The sequence below is a fragment of the Protopterus annectens genome, chromosome 12.part0 (genome assembly GCF_019279795.1).
Source record: "Protopterus annectens isolate FY-2018-M chromosome 12.part0, PAN1.0, whole genome shotgun sequence".
NCBI lineage: Eukaryota > Metazoa > Chordata > Ceratodontiformes > Protopteridae > Protopterus > Protopterus annectens.
Genome location: NC_056746.1, coordinates 1,446,232,206 through 1,446,254,168, shown reverse-complemented (window position 1 = coordinate 1,446,254,168; position 21,963 = coordinate 1,446,232,206). Strand labels below are relative to the sequence as shown.

At 40.7% G+C, this 21,963-nt stretch overlaps 1 protein-coding gene across 1 annotated transcript in view; it reads right to left on the bottom strand.

Annotated features, from left to right (window-relative positions):
- Nucleotides 1-21,963, bottom strand: part of MGAT5B (alpha-1,6-mannosylglycoprotein 6-beta-N-acetylglucosaminyltransferase B) — a 3,749,208-nt gene that overhangs the window by 1,092,078 nt on the left and 2,635,167 nt on the right. The window lies entirely within an intron of this gene.

The window sequence follows — 21,963 nt, the reverse complement described above, 5'->3', positions numbered from 1 at the left end:
GGACTTTGATCAGTTTGTTATGGTTTACCATATCAGATGCTTTGGATAGGTCTACAAATATGGTGGATACAAATTGCCTTGAATTTGTAAGTTGCTTGACTGCATTAGTAAAGGACATGAGGGCTGTAGCTGTACTATGATGGGGACGAAATCCATGTTGTGTGATTGATAATAGATTGTGGGTGTTAACGTAGTTCATGAGTTGAGTATAGACCACCCTCTCTAGTATTTTGGATAGGGGTGATAGAATAGCACTTAAGCGGCAGTTGCTAAAATTGGTTGAGTTGCCTCTTTTGTGAAGGGGTATTATATGGGATTTTTTTCCATATAGCAGGTACTATGCACTATATATCTGTTTATGAGTATTGCTACTGGGTAAGCTATTCCATCAGCAGCTACTTTCAGAAATTCGGCTGGTAGTTTGTCTGTGGCTAAGATAGTTGGTTTTAGTTACAGGAGTAGTTTTTCACAGTATTTACTGTTACTGGTTGTAGTGTAAATAGACTGAGGTTGTTTTAAGAGGGTTTACTGAGATGGGGAGTTATTGGGGCATGGCTATTGGAGTTGTTTGCATTGGCTAGGGCTAGTATTGTTTCTGTAAAATAAGTATTAAATTGTGTTGCTATGTTTTCGGGGTTAGTGGTAGAGGTTGGAGTGGGTGTGGAGGTTTGTCCTGGAGATAGTATGTTATTAACTGCAGCCCAGAATTTTTGTGGATTATTATGGTATTTTTCTTGAATATTGTGGTAATAATTTATTTTGTCCTGTTTGATAAATTTTTTAACTTTGTTACGTAGTTCTAGAAATGTTAGTTTGGTGGATTGGGTTTTGTGTTTGTGGTATTGTTCCCAGGCATTATCCCTAGTTTTGAGAAGGGAATGGCATTCTTTGCTCAACCAGGGTGCATAACTGGCTCTAACTCTAATGGTTCTGGAGGGAGCATAGCAATCTAGAATCTCTAAAAAAGTTTTATTAAATGAGTTGACTGCTTCATCGAGGGGTAGCTGTTTGACAGTTTCCCATTTACAGTATTTTAGGGCTGAGATGAAGTTTTGTGGGTTTTGTTTCTGATTGTACAGTAAGAGGTAGGGTTAGTTTGGAAGGTGAGGTCATGCATGAGACAGGTTGGCAAGTGGTTGTTTAGGCCATCTATAAGACAATCTGCCTGAGATGTTAGTGAGGGATTGTTAACCAAAATCCAGTCAAGGATAGACTGGCATTTGGTAGTTTTGTCAGTTCTTGTAGGGGATGTGATAAGTTATGTAAATCCATGAAGGTTAATGTGAGATGATGGGTTCAGAGCGGAACAGTCTTGCCAGTTAATATTGAAATCACCCAGCAAGACTGTTTCTTGTGGGTATGTATTAGCGGCCCAGTGAAGTATGTTTTTTAGTGTGTGGATATTACTTCCTAGTGGGATATAACTGCCTATGATGTTAATGAACTTTTTGGGGTTGATTTTTAGTTTAGTAAAGATAAGTTCTGCATTTCCGAAGTTGGGGATGTTATTTTCAAGATAGTTTACTGCTAGGTGTTTTTTAAACAAAATTGCAACACCCCACCCCCTTTTTGTTTGACCTATCCTTGTGTACTATATTGTATCCTGGGGCTACAATTTCATTATTGCAGATGTTGGGTTTTAACCACGTTTTGGTTAAAAAGGCAATGTCAGGAGTATAGAGGGAGAATAAAGCATGCAGGTCATGTACTTTATTCACAACACTTCTGACATTCATATTGAGAAACAGTGTGGAAGAGTTATCTTTTTTGTGGGGTATTCTCATGTTCCCAGGGATTGGGTTGGATGTGTATCTGGTGAGAGAGGGGGACCAGGATTGGGGTGTATGTCTCCAGAGCAGTTTAGCTCCTTTGCAAGGCGTAGTAGGAGTTTTGTAAACTTGTATTTTATTTTAGTGTGCTTATAATAGGTATGCGATTTATTTATAGTGGGTAGGAGTCTATATGGTTGGTAGTCTAGAGAGATGGAGTGGATGAGTTCTGGGGCTATGGTGTGGTTAACCGGGCTATCAGTGGTAGACAGAGAGGAGGTTTGATATGGATGGTTATCAACTGAGGCTGGTAGATACTTTAGAGTTGTTAGCAAGGGTGACAGAGATAACAGGGCAGTAAAGATGAGGAGTACAAATGCTACATTTAGGTTTTTATTAGGATGGTTCATTTTTAGTAGAAATGTCTTTTTATTGTATATGATTTATCTGCATGTGGGTAAATCTTTAAATGCTGATTGAAAAATAGTTATTGTATTTGGGCAAGGGGTGCTGATAAGATAGTTAGTGGTTAGGTGGGGAGTTGGTATATAGTTTGCTAGTCTGTAGGGTGCAATTAGATAATGTAAATGAACGTTGCTAAGTAGATGGGTTGGGTGTTATAATCAGGCATCTGATTACTGGGAGGTGAATGGTTGATAGAGTGGAGACTGTGTGTATCCTATTTGATGGATAGTGGATTTCTATTGGTTTGGGGAGAGTGGGTGTGGTTGAGGATGGATAAATGTAATTGAAATGGGGGTGTGTGGGAATGGGGGTAGGGTAGAGGAGCGAGGGCGGAACGGATCGGGCCGAAACCCAGTTGGCAGTTTGGCCAGAAGCAGAAGAGAAGTGAAACCAAGTCAGTAGTTTGGCCAGATGCAGAACAGAAACGAAACCCATTCAGTAGTTTGGTCAGAAGCAGAAGAGAAATGAAACCCAGTCTGTAGTTTGGCCAGATGCAGAAGAGAAAGTAGCAATATTATATGCAACTGTGAGTGGTTTGATAAACTTTGTGTAAAAACTCAATGTCTGTGGAAGAATTGTCAGGGAAATATTCATTTATGTATATGTCTAATGCTTATTAGAAGCTAAAAGAATGAACACATTTTCATTCTATTTTATATACAGCTTAATTCTGTGTGAAATTACAAGATGCTTTTTGAAACTGCAGTATGCTTTCTGAAAAGTTGCAAGATGCCCCCTGACCTAGTAATTGCTAGCACAGCAAAATTCATGTTTATGCCTTTAGGAAATGTACTGAGAAGCAGGTGATTATCTGCTAGGTCAGGAAGTAATAAATGAAACAATACTATATTCTATAATGTTATGATTTTGAACAATCAGCTCTGTTCGTGTTATGAGAACATGTACAGCTGCGGAAGAATAAGAGATACACGAGACAAAGGACTGCTTGAAGAATCTGTACTTACTTTGTGCTCAAATTACCTGTAATACCTTGAAAAGAAACATAACATAGTGGGAAACTGTATCTAACCTGTGGTCACCAAGGCCACGTTGTTTTTCTTACGAAGTTTTTCATAAAATTGATAGTGCAAGCAGAAAATTATGGATAAACAGCTGCTATGTAATGATGATGTTAAAACTTGTGATCTGCTACGTCAGCTTGGTAGGCAATGTCTTGTTAGAAAGTGTATAAAGATGAATTTACTTCCTCAGTTAAGTTAGACAAACTCTGTATTAGCACGTTTTTGTCTCCTTGCTGCAAGATTGAAGTGCCTTAACCTGAACCTACCGTGTACTGATCATTTTTAAAGTATATTTTTCCTTTGACAGATTGGTCCTTCGGACCGGAAACATCTCTCGCTCTAGCTCAGGTCAGATGGGCCCGGAGGCATGAAACCATACGGGGAAGAAGCCACATCGGTTCTTCTGCTTAAGAACTCCGACTGAATTGTCGTTCAAAAGAGGCCAGCCACTGTTTCTGATCTGCGATTGGAGGACGAGTCATCAGTTCTGGTGACGAGATCAATCACAGAGGCTCAGGTAAGGAGAATTTTACCTTTTCTTTGTTTCAGATCAGGGACTTGTTACAGTATTTGATTTTGTCAGGAGATTTTTTTTGTAAATCAGGGACAAAAAAGACTGCTGTCTTGTCATAGATCAGGGAAACAGGATAGGTAGGCAGTTATTCTAAATAAACTGTGAAGAAGTGTAAATCGTGGTACCACGTGATAAAAAGGGTTACGTAACAGTTTCTAAGTTAAGACAACATGGGAAATAAGTGCACAAAAAGTTCCCGAGAGCTGCCTTTAACCGAAGACACGAAATATATGCAATTACAGCGTGCCGACAGTGTTAGGTACTATACAAAATGGGTTAATAAATACAAATTTGATGGTAATTTAGATAAACCTTCACTTATCAAACTTGTCAAACAACTTAAAACAGACGCAAAAGGTCAGATAAAAAAGCAACGCCAATTAGGAGTTCCTCAGGCACACAGGTGGCTTGAGGAAGCAAATCACAGGGAACAAAAGAATATAAATTCAAAAGCAATGTTTTTAGATAAAGAAGACAATAACTTGGTAATAGCAACAGCCCCTCCGCCCCCTCCGCCTCCCTTACCGGAATATGAAGCGAGTGGACAAGCTGATCCACCGCTGCTATATCCAGCTGTTCCTGCAAAACCAAAACCATTTGTCAGAGATCCTATCGAGACTAGGTCTCGAACACGCAACTTAAGAGGGAATATTGAATTGTATGAAATAAATAAAAATTCACAAGCTATGAGTGAAGAAGAGATATGTCCACTCATAGAAGTACCAAATCCACAGGCAGGACTGGACCCAACTCTTCTAGTATATAGACTGTGGACACCAGAAGACATCCGGAAAGCCACAGAGGGAATTCCCCATCCGAAAATTAATTTTAGAAAATTCTTAGAAGACTTACAGGGCATGAGGTCAAGTTACCATTTAAATGGAGAGGAAGTACAAAAAGTAGTCAGACAAACTGTAGGTCCATATTGGCACATGATCAGTGGCAACTGGAATCCCCGTGATGCAGAACATAGGCCACTCCCACATAGTAACGCAGAACTGGATAACAGAGTGAAAGGTCTGACAGACCGAATCTCTGAGAAATGGAAGCCTAGGGCTGACTGGACTTGCATTAATCAATGCATACAACAAGAAGGTGAAATTGTTGATAGATATTATGCCAGATTATTAGAGTGTTTTAATAACCATTGTGGAATGCAAGTACCTGAAGACCAAACACATGATTCCCCATATGAGCAGCAGCTAAAGAATGCATTTTTGAAAGGCAGTATTGCACCCATTAGCAGCTTTATTACAAAGCACATGGTAGATCATCGTACAAGTAGATTACAGTCATTACTTGAATACGCAAGACATGCCGAAAGGCATTTTAATAGCAAAAAGAAAAAGAAAACTCAAGTATTTGCAGTAGAAGACGGATCAGAAGTCTTTGTAGTACAGACCGGGAAGAAGGCCTAGCACTCAAGTGTGGGGTCATTTATTGCACTGTTGTGATTATTTTGCTGCTTGTGTATCTCTGCTACCTTTAAACTACAAAAAAAAAAAAAAAAAAAAAATCTTGCTTTTTTCCCACTTTCTGAAAGTTAAGAAAGCTCAGTTACAGATTTGCTGTTCTGAACTGTTTGGAAGTTTCTAGAATGCCAGTGCTTGCTTGGGCTAAAGGGAAGTCTCTGTGTTCACCAGCGGGAGTGATTAACACTGAACAGCCTGCCTGTCCCTGGAGGAGTGGTTACTACCTAGAAGCTGTAGTTTTATTGGCCATTTTGGGTCAATTCTAAATTCCTTGATCTCTCTCTCTTAAAACCAGGCTGCCTCGTGGTTTTGGCATCTTTTCAGGCTTGCTAGCTGTTGCTGAAGCACCTACCAAGAGGAGAAAACGCTGAGAGAAGAAAAGGAGCCACTTTTGTGATTTTAAGTATTTTCTTCTGATTTTTTTGTTAAGTTTTACTGCTTTGCCGCCTACATTTTGGCATTTTCCAGCTTGCTAAAGTTTATATCTGTAACAGTAACAGTACTTGGAACACATCTAGAGCCTGTTTACTGCATTTCCTGTGTTGCACTTATATTTAAAATCATTTTTTTCTCGAAAAACTGCATTTTACCTGATTTTGGCCTAGCACTCAAGTGTGGGGTCATTTATTGCACTGTTGTGATTATTTTGCTGCTTGTGTATCTCTGCTAGCTTTAAACTACAACAAAAAGAAAAAAAAACAAAAAAATCTTGCTTTTTTCCCACTTTCTGAAAGTTAAGAAAGTTCAGTTACAGATTTGCTGTTCTGAACTATTTGGAAGTTTCTAGAAGGCCAGTGCTTGCTTGGGCTAAAGGAGAGTCTCTGTGTTCACCAGTGGGAGTGGTTAACACTGAACAGCCTGCCTGTCCCTGGAGGACTGATTACTACCTAGAAGCTGTAGTTTTATTGGCCATTTTGGGTCAATTCTAAACTCCTTGATCTCTCTCTCTTAAAATGAGGCTGCCTCATGGTTTTGGCATCTTTTCAGGCTTGCTAGTTGTTGCTGAAGCACCTACCAAGAGGTGAAAACGCTGAGAGAAGAAAAGGAGCCACTTTTGTGATTTTAAATATTTTCTTCTGATTTTTTGTGGCATTTTCAGGCTTGCTAAAGTTTATATCTGTAACAGTAACAGTACTTGGAACACATTTAGAGCCTGTTTACTGCATTTCCTGTGTTGCACTTAATTTAAAATCGTTTTTTTCTCTAAAAACTGCATTTTATGTGATTTTGGCCTAGCACTCAAGTGTGGGGTCATTTATTGCACTATTGTGATTATTTTTCTGCTTGTGTATCTCTGCTACCTTTAAACTACAACAAAAAGAAAAAAAATCTTGCTAAGCAAGAAAGTTAATTTACAGATTTGCTGTTCTGAACTGTTTGGAAGTTTCTAGAAGGCCATTGCTTGCTTGGGCTAAAGGGAAGTCTCTGTGTTCACCAGTGGGAGTGGTTAACACTGAACAGCCTGCCTGTCCCTGGAGGAGTGGTTACTACCTAGAAGCTGTAGTTTTACTGGCCATTTTGGGTCAATTCTAAACTCCTTGATCTCTCTTTCTTAAAACCAGGCTGCCTCATGGTTTTGACGTCTTTTCAGGCTTGCTAGTTGTTGCTGAAGCACCTACCAAGAGGAGAAAACACTGACAGAAGAAAAGGAGCCACTTTTGTGATTTTAAGTATTTTTTTCTGATTTTTTTGTTAAGTTTTACTGCTTTGCCGCCTACTTTTTGGCATTTTCCGGCTTGCTAAAGTTAATATCTGTAACAGTAACGGTACTTGGAACACATCTGGACACTCCAGCACTAAACTGGTTCAATGCCTACCTCACTGGTAGGCAACAAGCTGTCCTGTGGCAAAACAGAATATCAGGACTGCTCCCTAATACCATAGGTGTTCCTCAGGGCTTGATACTGGGCCCACTTCTGTTTTCCATCTTCATAAATGACCTTCAATCAGTCGTCCCTAAATCCACCTGCATCCAATATGCCGACGACTCCACCTTAATCTGCTCCGACGTCTCCCTCTCGAATCTCCAAACGATCACACAACATTGTTTTTCACTAGTTGAAAAATGGTTCACTGACTTAAAACTCCTACTTAACCCAGCTAAAACGAAACTATTACTTTTCTTCCCAACGTCTTCTCACCTCTAGGTAAAGAACTCCCAAACACTAACAACATAACCTTCCATATTAAATCCAATAATGGGACCCTCATAACCCCTGTCACCAGTACCAAACTGCTAGGTGTTACTATTGATCATAAGCTCAAATTCGACATACACATTACCCAAACAGTAAAGTCTGTTAACAAAAAACTAGGATCTATGTACAGAATTAAAAACTTCCTAACTCCCACTACCAAATTAACTATTGCCCGTACCCATCTCCTCTCTTCCCTCCTCTATGCTTCCCCGATCCTCTCTTTTCTCAATAAACGTGAACTTAACATGCTCTCTCTTGCCTACAACCACATTGCCAGATTTATTACAGGTTCCCTTATCGAACCCATCATTGCCTTAACCTGAGGAAACTTGGATGGTTGGAACTGCCAAATCTCCTCAAACTTAGCCAACTCGCCGAAGCTTATAAAATAATCAACCATCCTGATAGAACTCCCTCACTGTGCAGAATTCTGACTCTATATACTAACCTCAACAGTCTCCGATCATCAAACAGCATCCAGATCCTAACTATTAAAGCAAAAAACTTAGGTGGGGATGCCTTCTCTAATTCCATTGGCAAGCAGTGGAACTCCCTGCCAAACAACCTTAGACTTACTACTTGGCTCAATCAGTTCAAATTTAACCTTAAAGAATATCTCTCCACACAATGGATATGCCCATGTCGTGAACCTGACTAACTACATATCTCATACCTTCTAGTCCCATATCCCTAGCCCATTTCCCTAATTGCAGATCTCTAAAATCTCTCTTTCCTTATAACAATTTAGGAAGATTCTCCGATTTCAGTCTATTTTCCAGTAATATAACAAAATCAATGTTTTGTGTATAACCTCCTGTCTGTCCTTGTCTTATATAACATCTATGTAATTTTTCATTCCTGCATATGTAATCTATATTCTCTTTGTAGTAACTATACTTTGAATTTTGTAATTTAAACATGTCCTTCCATTTTGTATTGGAGCTTTTCTCCTCGGGCCTCTACTGAAAACGGATATGTATCCAGCTAGACCAGCCCGGTTAACAAATGTAAAATAATAAATAATAAATAAATAAATCTAGAGCCTGTTTACTGCATTTCCTGTGTTGCACTTAATTTAAAATCGTTTTTTTTTCTCTAAAAACTGCATTTTACCTGATTTTGGCCTAGCACTCAAGTGTGGGGTCATTTATTGCACTGTTGTGATTATTTTGCTGCTTGTGTATCTCTGCTACCTTTAAACTACAACAAAAAAAATCTTGCTTTTTTCCCACTTTCTGAAAGTTAAGTAAGTTCAGTTACAGATTTGCTGTTCTGAACTGTTTGGAAGTTTCTAGAAGGCCAGTGCTTGCTTGGGCTAAAGGGAAGTCTCTGTGTTCACCAGTGGGAGTGGTTAACACTGAACAGCCTGCCTGTCTCTGGAGGAGTGGTTACTACCTAGAAGCTGTAGTTTTATTGGCCATTTTGGGTCAATTCTAAACTCCTTGATCTCCCTTTTTGCGTGGTTTTCCGCACTGAGCAGTGTCGGGCAGCGCCGCCTAAACAGGTTTAAACTGTTCCAGGCTCCACAAAGTCTGCTCTTCACTTTTTCCCCTTAGAACTGTTCAAACTTTCAAAGTAATCACTCTATTCTCTTTCTAAAGCCCTGCACTTGCTCAGCTCTTATAAGGAAACACTAACTAACTAAAGCACTACACCCTCCTTGACTTCTCATAAGTATTAGAGTAATATTGGTCCTTCCTGATCAAGTGAAAAATCAGTTTCCTTCCCTAATCTGATCAGTAAAAAATACAGTTCCCTATACTAATCTGGTATGTCCAAGGGTCAGTTTCAAGGTTACTCTCCAGTCCAGTTGGTGAATCTGGGAATTTTGAGGCAATGTTACAATTGCCTTATGTACACAGACAACCTTCTCCTCCTTCCAACAAACTCTAATACATGTGAAAGATGCAGTTACACAGCCAAACTGGAGGCAGAGCTCTCTCAACCCAAGACTGGCACAGTCAGTCAGGAGGAAAAGGTAACCACCCGAACCACAAATCCAGTCTCACACAGACCTATTGCATCTGCATACCCAACACATAAACACACAAAAACATACTCGGAGGCTCTAAATAAAAATCTGCCTAAACAGCAAAGACCTCCTAAGCAGATATCCAAGCAACAGCCACCCCTCAACAATACCCACAAATCACATCTCACAAAATCAGTGTGCCTCGCACTCAGCCCATAAGACCAAACAACACACCAAATACACTTGTTATAGGGAACTCTATTGTCCGGCACACTGATGTCCCACTCACCAGACTGAACAAGGAGAAGGTCACTGTAAGCTGCCAGTCGGGTGCCAGGATCCACCACTCCAAAGCAAGTACAAGTATGACTCTGTCATTGTCCATGCTGGTGTGAATGACCTGAGACGTTACCTCCCTGGACTACATGAAAAGAGACATAGAGGAGCTCTCTGACCATGTAGCCCAGGCTGGTATGTCCCTGACTTTGAGTAGCATCTTGCCCTCACCAAGAATGATGCCACAGTATAAAGACAAAATGATCAGTTTCAACAATTGGCTAAAGTATTGGTATCTTTCAAAGGGGATCCAGTGTCTGTCAGCCTGGGATGACATGCTCGACAAGCCACGTTGCTTCGCTAGGGATGGCGTGCACCTGTCACCCTTAGGCTTTCGTATACTGGCCAAGGCTCTTGCCACCCCCATAGTGCCTTTTTTAGGCAAGGCTCAAAGGACAAACCCACCTCCATAGACTACCCAAAGATAAAAAAACTAAAGGTAATCCTACTCAATGCCAGAAGTCTAAACCTCAAGATGCACTCACTCGAGACTCTCCTCAGTATGGAGAAAATTGATGTCTGTGCAGTAACAGAAACCTGGTTCAAGACTCCTGAGAGCACCCCAGCACTACCAGGTTATAACTCATACCATGCGTTTCGGCCCCAAAAGCACAAAAGGAGGTAGGCAATGTCTTGTTAGAAAGTGTATAAAGATGAATTTACTTCCTGATTTTAGTTAGACAAACTCTGTATTAGCACATTTTTGTCTCCTTGCTGCAAGATTAAAGTGCCTTAACCTGAACCTACCGTGTATTGATCATTTTTAAAGTATATTTTTCCTTTGACAAGAATATAACTGCTGTTGACTTTTTAATTTATTTTTGTTTTAATTAATTTTGTTTTGTTTGGTTGTACTTTTCTTACTTGGAACCAGAGTGGAGAGACTAGGTGAATAAAGTCAGATGCTGATAATGTATGAAGTGAACCCCTGGTTTAGAAAACAGGGAACAGAAGCAGCAAAGTCTAAGCCTTTAGCACACTTTCTGAAGTAAGTTAGGTGCCAAAGTGATACAGAGACTAGGGAGAGAGATGCATACTCAGCTGGGCTGGAAGAAAGGTGGTGGTGATGGGGGGGGGGGGGTTAGTGAGCCAAGAAATATGTGTGCACCACACAGCCTAGATTAATTTGCACAAAAAAAAAAAAGCTTTTAACACCAGGTGAGGAAGAAGCAATTGGGACATGTACATAAAGCTTGTGATGGTGTTTTTCTATTTTTGTTGGCTTTCTGCCGTCCTTGTCTAGACAGCAATTTTTGTATCACTTTGAGGGTTAGTAGATAGAATGTCAGCCAGCTATATTCAGGGTGTGGGGGATTCAGGTAACTTTTCCGTGTAGTTGACTACTGTAAAATACAAGACAGATGCAATGAAAATAAGATAGTGAACGTAAGGTGGTAAAAAAAATATTAAATCTCTAGAAGAGAGAACAATTAATGGAGGGGTAATGAATATTAGGGGAGGGCAGATAGAGTGAAATAGAAGGCAAATGACTGATATAGACAGACAGTGAAAAATAAAAACAGAGTGAAAGTTGCAGGCTGGAGGGTGAGATAGAGAAAAGGTAGAAGGTTTACATGTAGCAGTAGAAAGGAAAGCAAGGCAAGCGAGGCTTGAGGAGCTAGAAAGTAGCTTAGTTTACAACACAGATAAGGAAAAAGGGGCCTTTAAAATGATACTGGAGGGGGAAAAGACACAGGTAATTGAAGAATGATCAAGGGAAGCATGTGTTTCCTCTAACATTTAGAGAATGCAAAAGTAAGAACAAAACACATAGTAAAGGTCAAGGGACGCTAGATTTAGCCAAGCTGGAATAAGCAGAAGGAAGAGGGAATGCTGTTGCCAGTACCCAAATACTACATGCAGAAATTCGATAATATAGATTGTGCCTTCTAATAGTACAGCATTAACAGTAAACAAGAAAGCAGCATTTATTAAAGTACAGATTTGAAGAAAGGGGTCTTTAAGTAGGCACTGGGAGGGGAGAAAGTACACAAGTAAAACCAGAATGGCCTAGAGAAGAAAGCGTTTACTCAAAAATTTAAAGTTGGCAAAAGGAAGAGAGAATACAGAACACAGCAAGGTCAAGGGAAGCTAGTGTTAAGTCACACTGGAATAAGCAGAAGGAAGAGAGAATGAAGTTGCCAATACCCAATTACTATATACAGAATTTCTACAATATAAACAGCTTATGCCTTCCAATTGTACAGAAAAACAATATACAAGCATGCAGCAGTTAATAAAACAGACAAGATTTCAGCATTTTTCAGCAGATAATACACAGTGCTAGGTTTCAGCATAAATCAAATTAAATCAAGCAGTTAAAGATTAGTGACAGTACTATCCAATAAACAAGTCAAATGAGGGTCTACACACTGGCAGAGTATAATACAAGTTCCTGGAAGTCAGTTTTGTTTCTGTAAAAGACAAACACAAGCAGGACAGTACAGTTAAGGCACAAGGGCTAAGAAGCCCAGTGTGTGTCTTTCTGCTTGTTCCTAGTCTTAGCACAGTCAACACATTAGGTATATTTACATTTCCCAACTGCTAATTACAGGCCAACAGCAGTGTTACATCTATCAGCTTGTAATTACAGGCCAACAGCAGTATTACACAGCAAGTATACAGTAGGCAGGAAGCCAGTACTGAAACAGATAAAACTAGTGCAGCAATATTATTCCAAGTATCCTTATTCAATTAGTTAAATATGCCCAGAACAGAGAACAAACTAAGCCCTGGACAAGCTGGGTGACACCCCACCAAGGGGCACCAGCATCCTGGATTTGGTGCTTAACAATATGGGGACTGCTGTAGCACCCCTCACTCTGAGTCTTCCCTGGTGAGATCTGAACACATATTAATCTCATTCGAAGTAACTATCACACCAGACTCCCCCTAGCAGCAACTAGACTAAAAAACTTCCCTAAAACAGATTATAACCTCTTACGGAATGGCATAAATAGCTTCACTGCACCTCCCCTCTCAGATGGAAATGTCAACTATGCCGAGTTCTACACCAATACTTTATACAAACACCTGTATAACTGCATTGAATCGAGTGTACCCAACAGGACCAAAACAAGCTCTTCAAGGAAGAGCAAACCTGTCTGGTGGACAACTGCCATTAACAGGCTTTACAACAAGAGGAAGAAATTGCTATCCAAGAGTAAGAGGGAACTGGCCCTAAATTGGAAACACTCAGTCTCACCTCAAACAAGCAAATTAAGACTTTTTGTGAAGTCTTCCAAAGTAAATTATGAATCCAAATTAGCTTCCTCAACTAAGGACAATCATAAGGTGTTCTTTAGTTACATCCGTAACCTAAAAGGAAAGGCCTGGATTTGCACCAAACCGATAGTTAATGATACCACATAAATTGAGCCTGTGGACATAGCTAACCTGTTTACCGACCGTTTCTGTGAAAACTTCACTCCTCTGTTTCTGCCACATATACCCCATGACATCCATACCACCTGTCCCTCTGCTTTGCATCTCTAAAGAGTGGGTCATAAATGCCCTCTCTAAGGCCAAAAACACAGCATCTATGGGACCTGATACCATTCCTGGCTGCATCCTACATGGGCTCCAACAGGAATTAGCAACTCCATTGGGTACTCTTTTCAATCATAATGGAAGCACTGCTTTCATCACAGCTGAATGGAAAGTGGCCACTGTTATCCTTTTGCACAAAGATGGTGATTCCACTTACCCCAGGAACTATAGAACTATTAGCCTGACTAGTCTTATCTGCAAGGCCATGGAGTGAATCATCATGGACCTTATCAACAAAGATATAGGTAATCTCCAAACACTTGACTCTACTCAGTTTGGGTTTGTCAAAGGGAGATCATACCTGTTAAACCTGCTGGACTTCTTCAAGACAGATGCCAAGGCCTGGAACGAGGGGAAATCTGTGCATACAACCTACCTAGACTTAGCCAATGTTTTTGACACTATACACCACTAAGGCATCATTAACAAACTCACCCAGCTAGGGTGATCAACCTTATATAATTAGGTGGATCATAAACTGTCTCACTGATAGAACCCATACAGTTAAAATAGGGAATTCACCTCCAACAGCAGACCCCTTACCAGTGGTGTTCCACAGGGATTAGTCCTGGGATCTCTACAGTTCGGAATATATTTCTCCGAAGTACAAGCAAAAACTAAAGGTCTGTGGATGAGAAAGTTTGCTGATGACTGCAAACTGGGAGCGAGCGGTCATAGAATCTCCATACGATGTCAACATACTACAAGGAGGTCTTACGCAAACAAATGATTGATACCAAAGTCATGGCCTTAAACTCAATGCAAAAAATGTATCATCATCCCTTTTGTTAAGGATGACGTTCCTGCTAACAACCTCAACAATAGCCACACCCTAATATGAACTTAGTGGTGACAGACCTGGGCACACAGGTTGACAGCAATCTTACCTTTGATCACCATGTCTCCACAGACACACAGCTCACAACACCAGTGTGCCACCCAACAACAGCCCCTAAGGCAAGACAATGCACCCAACACTTTAGTCATAGGTGACTCTATAGTCAGACACACTGATGTCCCACTCACCAGGCTGAACAAGGAGAAAATTACAGTCAGCTGCCTGTCGGGTGCCAGGATCCACCACATAATGCATGCACTCAAATCACTCCACAACAAGTACAAATACGACTCTGTCATTGTCCATGTTGGAGTGAATGACTTGAGACATACCTCCCTGGACTACATGAAGAGAGACATGTAAGAGCTCTCGGATCATGTGGCCCAGGCAGGTATGACCCTAGCCGTGAGTAGCATCCTGCCTTTGGCCAGAATGATACCACAGTATTAGGACAACATGACTGACTTCAACAATTGGCTAAGCTTCTGGTGTCATTCAAAGGGGATCCAGTATCTGTTTGCCTGGGACGACATGATCGACAAACCACGATGCTTTGCCAAAGATGGTTTGTACCTGTCACCCCTGGGATTCAGGTTATTGGTTAAAGCTCTTGCAACCCCTATAGTGCTTTTTTTAGGCAAGGTTCAAAGGCAAAAACTACCACTGTCACAGATACAATAATGCAAAATCTGAAGGTAATGCTACTCAATGCTAGAAGTCTAAAACTCAAAATGCACTCTCTCGAGGCACTCTTAAAAATGGAGAACATCGATATCTGTGCAGTAACTGAGACCTGGTTCAAGGCTCCAGAGGGCACCCCTGCAATACCAAGCTACAACTCTTACCACACTTTTCGGCCACCAAACCAAGACCGAAACACTAAAGGTGGAGAAGTGTCCATATTCAGCAAAGATATTCACACCTCCAGGCTAGTTGCCCAACACAAAACATCTGAAATTCTCCAGGTGCAACTAACACTAGGTAAGACTACAATCCAAATTGTAGCTTGCTACAGATCCCCCACCATGCCCCAAGATTCTCACTACAGCTTTCTAAACATACTGAAAAATTTTAAGATACTACCAAACATCCTAATACTGGGTGATTTCAATAACCCTGCCATTAACTGGGAAAACTGCTCAGGTACCAACACCTTTTCCCAACGGTTCTTGGAATTCATAAATTCCAATGCCCTGGATCAACTAATCCATTGCCCCACCAGGGGCTCCAATATCCTACACCTGGTCATTACCAACATGGGAGATGCTCCACACCAGTGGTCACCCCCTCATTGGTCAAGTCTGACCATAAGTAAATCACCCTTGACATCCACATCCCACCCCCAACCCCCAGTAAGGAAACCTCCATAAAAAAGTTATCCAAAGCCAAATTCAATCCTACTCAAGTCAGAAGTAACAAACTTCATGACACCCATGCAGACGGGAGCTGAAAGTTCAACTGCTGAATCCTACACTAAGGCACTGTACGAGCACATCCACTCGTGCATGAATCATGCCATCCCAAATAGAACCAAGATGCTCTCCTCCGAAAAAAGAAAGCCAATCTGGTGGTGCCCTGCCATAAACAAACTATACAACAGAAGAAAGAAACTGTTGCAGAAAAGAGGAAAATCCCAGGATGCAAAAAACTCCCTTACCAGTCTCAGTATGAGGCTGAGATCCCTCATAAAATCCTCCAAAGCTAGTTACGAAAATAAAATTGCCAAAGATTCCAAAGACAACCACAAGGCATTCTATAGTTATGTCAAAAATCTAAATGGCAATGCTCAGACATGCTCTGAGCTACAACAGAATGGCATTAAATATACTGATCCCAAGGATATTGCCAATATCCTGGCAGATCGATTTAGTGCCAACTTCACTCCCCTCTCACCCCCTAAAGGACCCATCTCAATACTAAAAGATTGCCAAATTCCAGTAATCACTGCTACACAGGTACAAACCGCACTCTCCAAAGCTACGAAAAAAGCATCCATGGGACCAGATGAGATTCAGGGCTGTGTACTACATGAACTACAAAATGAACTGGCACCTCACCTAAGTGTCATGTTTAATCATAGCCTCACCTTAGGCTTCGTGCCCACTGAGTGGTGCACAGCTACAGTTATCCCACTCCACAAAGGAGGGGATTTACCTTGGATCCCAGGAACTACCGTCCCATCAGTCAGATGAGCCTGATCTGCAAGGGCATGGAATGCATCATCATGGAACTTATAAACAAAGACATTGACGACCTTCAAATACTGGACCCCACCCAGTTTGGGTTCGTGATGGGCCGATCTTGTCTCCTGAACCTGACTGACTTCTTTGAATCAGTCTCCAGAGGTGTGGACGAGGGAAAGACGGTCCACACAGCCGATCTGGACCTCGTCAAGGCCTTCAACACCATCCCCCACTCTGTATTCATAGATAAACTTACTAAGCTGGAAATAAATCCCTACTTCACTCGATGGGTTGCCAACTGGCTTACTGACAGAACCCAGACTGTAAACTTAGCCAACTCCAAATCCAGCTCCAGACAAGTGACAAGTGGAGTACCTCAGGGTTCAGTCCTGGGACCGCTCTTGTTTGGCATCTACTTCTCTGAAGTACAGGCCAACACTAAGAGACTCTGGCTAACAAAGTTCACAGATGACTGCAGACTGGGAGCCATTATTGAATCCCCTGCAGATGATGTGGATATTCTACAAAAGGGCCTTACAGAAACAGATGTTTGGTGCCAGAGCCATGGGCTCAACCTTAATGCCAAGAAATGTATAGTTACCCCTTTGGAAAAAAACATGTACCCATGAAATACCACATAGGTGGCAGTACAATAAATGCTGAAAGTGTGATGACAGATTTAGGGACACAGGTGGACAGTGGTCTCATCTTCGATAACCACATTGCCACAACAGTCAGGAAATCATTCTATGTTTCACACTTCATCACTAAGGGCTTTTCATCCAGAAAAAAGGAGGTCAGTGTCCCACTGTACTCACCCTTCATTAGACCCATTATAGAGTACAACGCACCATTTGGTATGTACCTCAGAAGACATCTGCAACAGCTGGAAAGGCCGCAGAAATACCTCATTAAAAGAATCACAGGCCTAAAGCAGATGCCCTATGCTGACCGTCTAAAAAAACTCCAGCTATACTCTGTGGCATATAGTCTACTCAGAGGCGATCTCTGCTTAACATACAAGGCCATGTCAAACCCTGAGCTGTTGGACATGCTCCACTTAAAGAATTCCCAATCCCTCAGAGACGCACGCTCCAGGGATCTAAACCTTGTCATCACAATGAACAAAACATGCTGGAGGAATAGGTTCCTGACCCAGAGACTCTGTGGAATAGACTGCCCATACATGTCAAGCAGAGCGCCTCCTTGGCCCTCTTCAAAAGGAACCTTGACGATTGGATGGGAGATAGGAAATTCACCCCGGATCAGGTCAGTCACCCTGCTAGACAGGGCTCCAGGGAAGTAAATATTGTGGGAAGAAATATCCAGGAAATTTTTATGGCTAGGCTTGTATAGGCCCTAGGGCTGATAGCCTACTAGCAACCTATGAACCAGTGGTAAGAAGGGCATTCAACATTGCTCATCTCATAAGTGCATTTCCTCCAGAAAAAAAAGTTATAGTCTCCATGTACTTTTCCCTCATCAGGCCAATAATTGAATACAGCACACTTTTTGGTATGTACCTTTCCAAGCACCTGCAGCTATTGGAGAGACCACAAAGGTTCCTCACAAGGAAAATTTCAAGGTCTTCAGCATCTGTCCAATGTGGATCGGCTGAAACCAGTGTCACTTTATTCTGTTTCATACAGACTACTCAGAGGTGATCTCTGCCTTGCATATAGGGCAATCTCTGACCCTGCTTTACTGTAAATTCTGCATAGCTGCAAGTCAAATGGCATATGGGTTACTCACTCTAAAGACCTTAACCTGGTATGTGACATTAATAGAACTTGCTGGAGGGACAGATTTGCCTCCCAGATATTACCACACATTTGGAACAGACTCCCACTGCATGTCAAACACAGCACCTCATTGGCCCTCTTCAAATGCAATCTGGACAATTGGATAAGTAACCGTAAACCCAGGAGGTCCCACCTGTGTCTCTCTATTGGACAGGGACAATAGGTGCTGATCATGGAAACAAGGATGACTTAGGCCAGCATGTAGGGACCTTAGGGCCATTAACCTAGTAACTTCCTATGACACTAATGCATCACCAATTTCCACCATATTAAATATCTACTTCTGTGTCTCAGTAACCATAATTTACATGCTGTGTCTCATGAGAGGCTTAAAACTGACAGCCTATATACACATCATATAGCCCAGCTACCTATGAGTTGCACAAGATGGCAACAGAGCTCTGTGGGCAAGTCAGTAAGTAGTCTGCAAATAAGTTTCATCTTGTTGATGACATTTGAGTCTCAGCAATTCTACTTACAGTATATCTGCATGTACAGCAGCATATGAAATACCACGCTGCACACAAATGCACAGAGAGATGTGAAATACCACCACACATGTAAATGGGGGTACATGACACAATGCTACCACGCTGCACACAAATGCACAGAGAGATGTGAAATACCACCACACATGTAAATGGGGGTACATGACACAATGCTACCACGCTGCACACAAATGCACAGAGAGATGTGAAATACCACCACACATGTAAATGGGGGTACATGACACAATGCTACCACGCTGCACACAAATGCACAGAGAGATGTGAAATACCACCACACATGTAAATGGGGGTACATGACACAATGCTACCACGCTGCACACAAATGCACAGAGAGATGTGAAATACCACCACACATGTAAATGGGGGTACATGACACAATGCTATGCACATAAATCGGCTTAGGGGTGATACAGAGGTAATATTACCAGTAGTTTTGTCACAGTCAAACATTTGGTGAAGAGTCAGGGGGAATTTCTTAGGAATATACAGCTTGTAATTCAATTAAAAAAGTGAGATAGTATCATACAGTACTGATGGTGTAAACATTGTCACCATGCTAGTATTACCTCTAGCGGTGCAGCATTAGTACCGCTTCTTAGACATACACTTCCATCATTTTTCATACAACACTTTAAAATTCTACATAAATCCTATGTGGACGCAAGCCTTATAATTGCTACCATAGTGATGGACACCCATATCATTGATCAATAAAATGCAATTCCAGGCATTTCACTGAGGTTGTACTCCATCAGGCATTTTTTTCTTTTCCATGAGATAGTGCAGTTTTGCAGCTGGAATATGGAAGTAGAAATGAGTGTGAATGGGTACAGACCTAACCGGGGGGGTGGAGCTCAACCCTTACAAAGAAAAACACTGATTGTGTTTTCTTGCTCTTGACTGTGGCTTGCAGTTAAATGATGGCAAATTTTTGTGACTGCTGCTTTCTGAACTGATCACAAAACTAGAAAAACGGTAACAGAGTCAGGTAAAAGTCACTATCGGCAAACCAACTAAAAATACAACAGAATAAACCCAGCGACTACCATGGCAGCTCTAAAATATGAATGTATAGTAAAAAAGCGGTCAAAATAACTCAAATGATGACTCACAGCAATTAAAAATAAAAAGCAGTGTTTAACACAAAAAGGTTTGCGCTTTCACAGTAATAAACTGCTTCCTCAGACCACAAAATCGTCAGAATTTTATAAGGATGGCCAGTCTAGATGACCTAACTTTACATCCCACACTGTGTTTTCTAGCCCTAGTGGCACACATGCTATATACACCAACTAATAAAAATTAAAATTCACTGGAACCACAATAGCAGAGAACTGGGACTGCTGTTCTCTATCGTGGTTCCAGTGAATTTTATTTTTTATTGTTTGTGTTTGACTTATCTTCACTGGACTTACTACTGGATTACTTATTTGTTTTCATAAATGCACCAACTAAAGTACTACAAGCAAAGCCTCATCAAATGCCATTCATAAATGAGGGTGCAATAATACTGATGCCTTGTGCCTCATGCTAAGAAAGGTACATCAGTTAAATATGGCAGTCGAGGCCTGCAGATGTTTGCCTTACATTTAAAATACTAAGGTGCCAATATCACAAGGCTCAAGGTCTTCAGTCATGTGCCTCACATTAATAAGGTTGTTATGAGATTTCAGGTCTTCAGACACATTAATACGGCTGCACGAATTACAAAATGGGAGTCAAGGCCTTCATCCATGAGCATCACCACAACAAAGGTGTAACAGTGAAGCACTTTGTCCCTGTTCTTTAGAAAAGCCAAAATATGCTCACTGTTACCCATTCTATTAATCTCAAAGAAAAGAAGTAGAAAGAATACACCCTTGTGATTCTTATGATTCACATAAAACTGATTATATATCTACCTACCTATCTTTTCTCTGTATGTCTGCCAGTCTGTCTGTGTGCTTGTAGAAAACTCCTGTGGCACTACACTGCTTCTCAGCCCCGTGTGGGGGAAGGATTAGAAGCAGATGAACCATATTTAAGTTTTTCCTTTGCATTCTGAGCTCCACTAAACACAAATAAGCAATTAATTGTCCATGAGTGTATTATTATACTATTTTTGCAGACCTTTAGAGTGTAAAATGTTCCATATCATTTATGGTAACTTTTAGTGTTAGTTCTATCCTGATGTTACATAAGTAATTAATTAAGTTGAAAATGCACCAGCAATCCGAATGAACATGAACCATGATAGAAATGAAGTATTTCTTTCTGGTCAGATGAGTTTTATCAGTTTTCTTTGCTATGTCACCCATGTTGAGTAAAATGCATCTTTCAAGCACAAAGAGTTCCAGAGATATCGCATTTTCAGGAAAAGCACTTAATTGTTAGTTGATTTTTAGCAATATCCAAGACTGATCTATAAAGCTTTGGTAACATGCAGTTGAAGACTCAGAGGACAGATAATCCTAGAACACTCAAATTCCTTTCCAGTGTGCATTAATTTATAGTATTTCTATTTAAGTGATTTCAGTCTGTGGTTATATAATTACAGGAATCAAATACTCAGTATGCAGAAACCAATGCCACATCACAGCAGTTCAAGCTTTTATCATGACTAGCATATCTTTCTGGTGCTGGTGTAGCGTACAGTATGGGTCAGAGTCTATAAAAAGGCAAGTCATTTATACTGATGAATGACATGATCCTATGCAGGATTATATTACTTCATTTCTATAAATTATATACAAATACAGACTCACATATTTCTCCTCATACAACAGAAACACTAGCTGTTAATGGCTTTGGATTTGTTTATCCCTAATACGTAACCTAGGTTTAAGTCTGATGGCTGCTTGCACTACCTTAATCAATTAACAATTACTTTGGTGGAATAGCTCCCACTGTTTCGATCCTGTGCTGAAGCTTCAGTTTAGAGAATTTTATCACAGCTACAGAATGGCACATGGACATCTGAAACATGCTGGCATGCAGTCCTTACTTATCATAATCCTGTATTCTGTTTTATAATTGTTATACAAGACTGGAAAATGTATCAAAAAGTCAGATTTTTTTCACTACTTTTTAGACTTTTGAAACGTATGTATCTGAATAATGTCTGTTATGTCCTAGTTTATATTAATACTTTATCTGTGCTTCCTCTGAAATACAATGTGAAGTATAGAAAACAAGAAAAAAATCTTGGCACATTTACTCTGAGGTTTTGTTATACAACAAACAGTGATACCATTAATGAAGAAATGACAATAAATATCGAGGAGCAGCACACCGT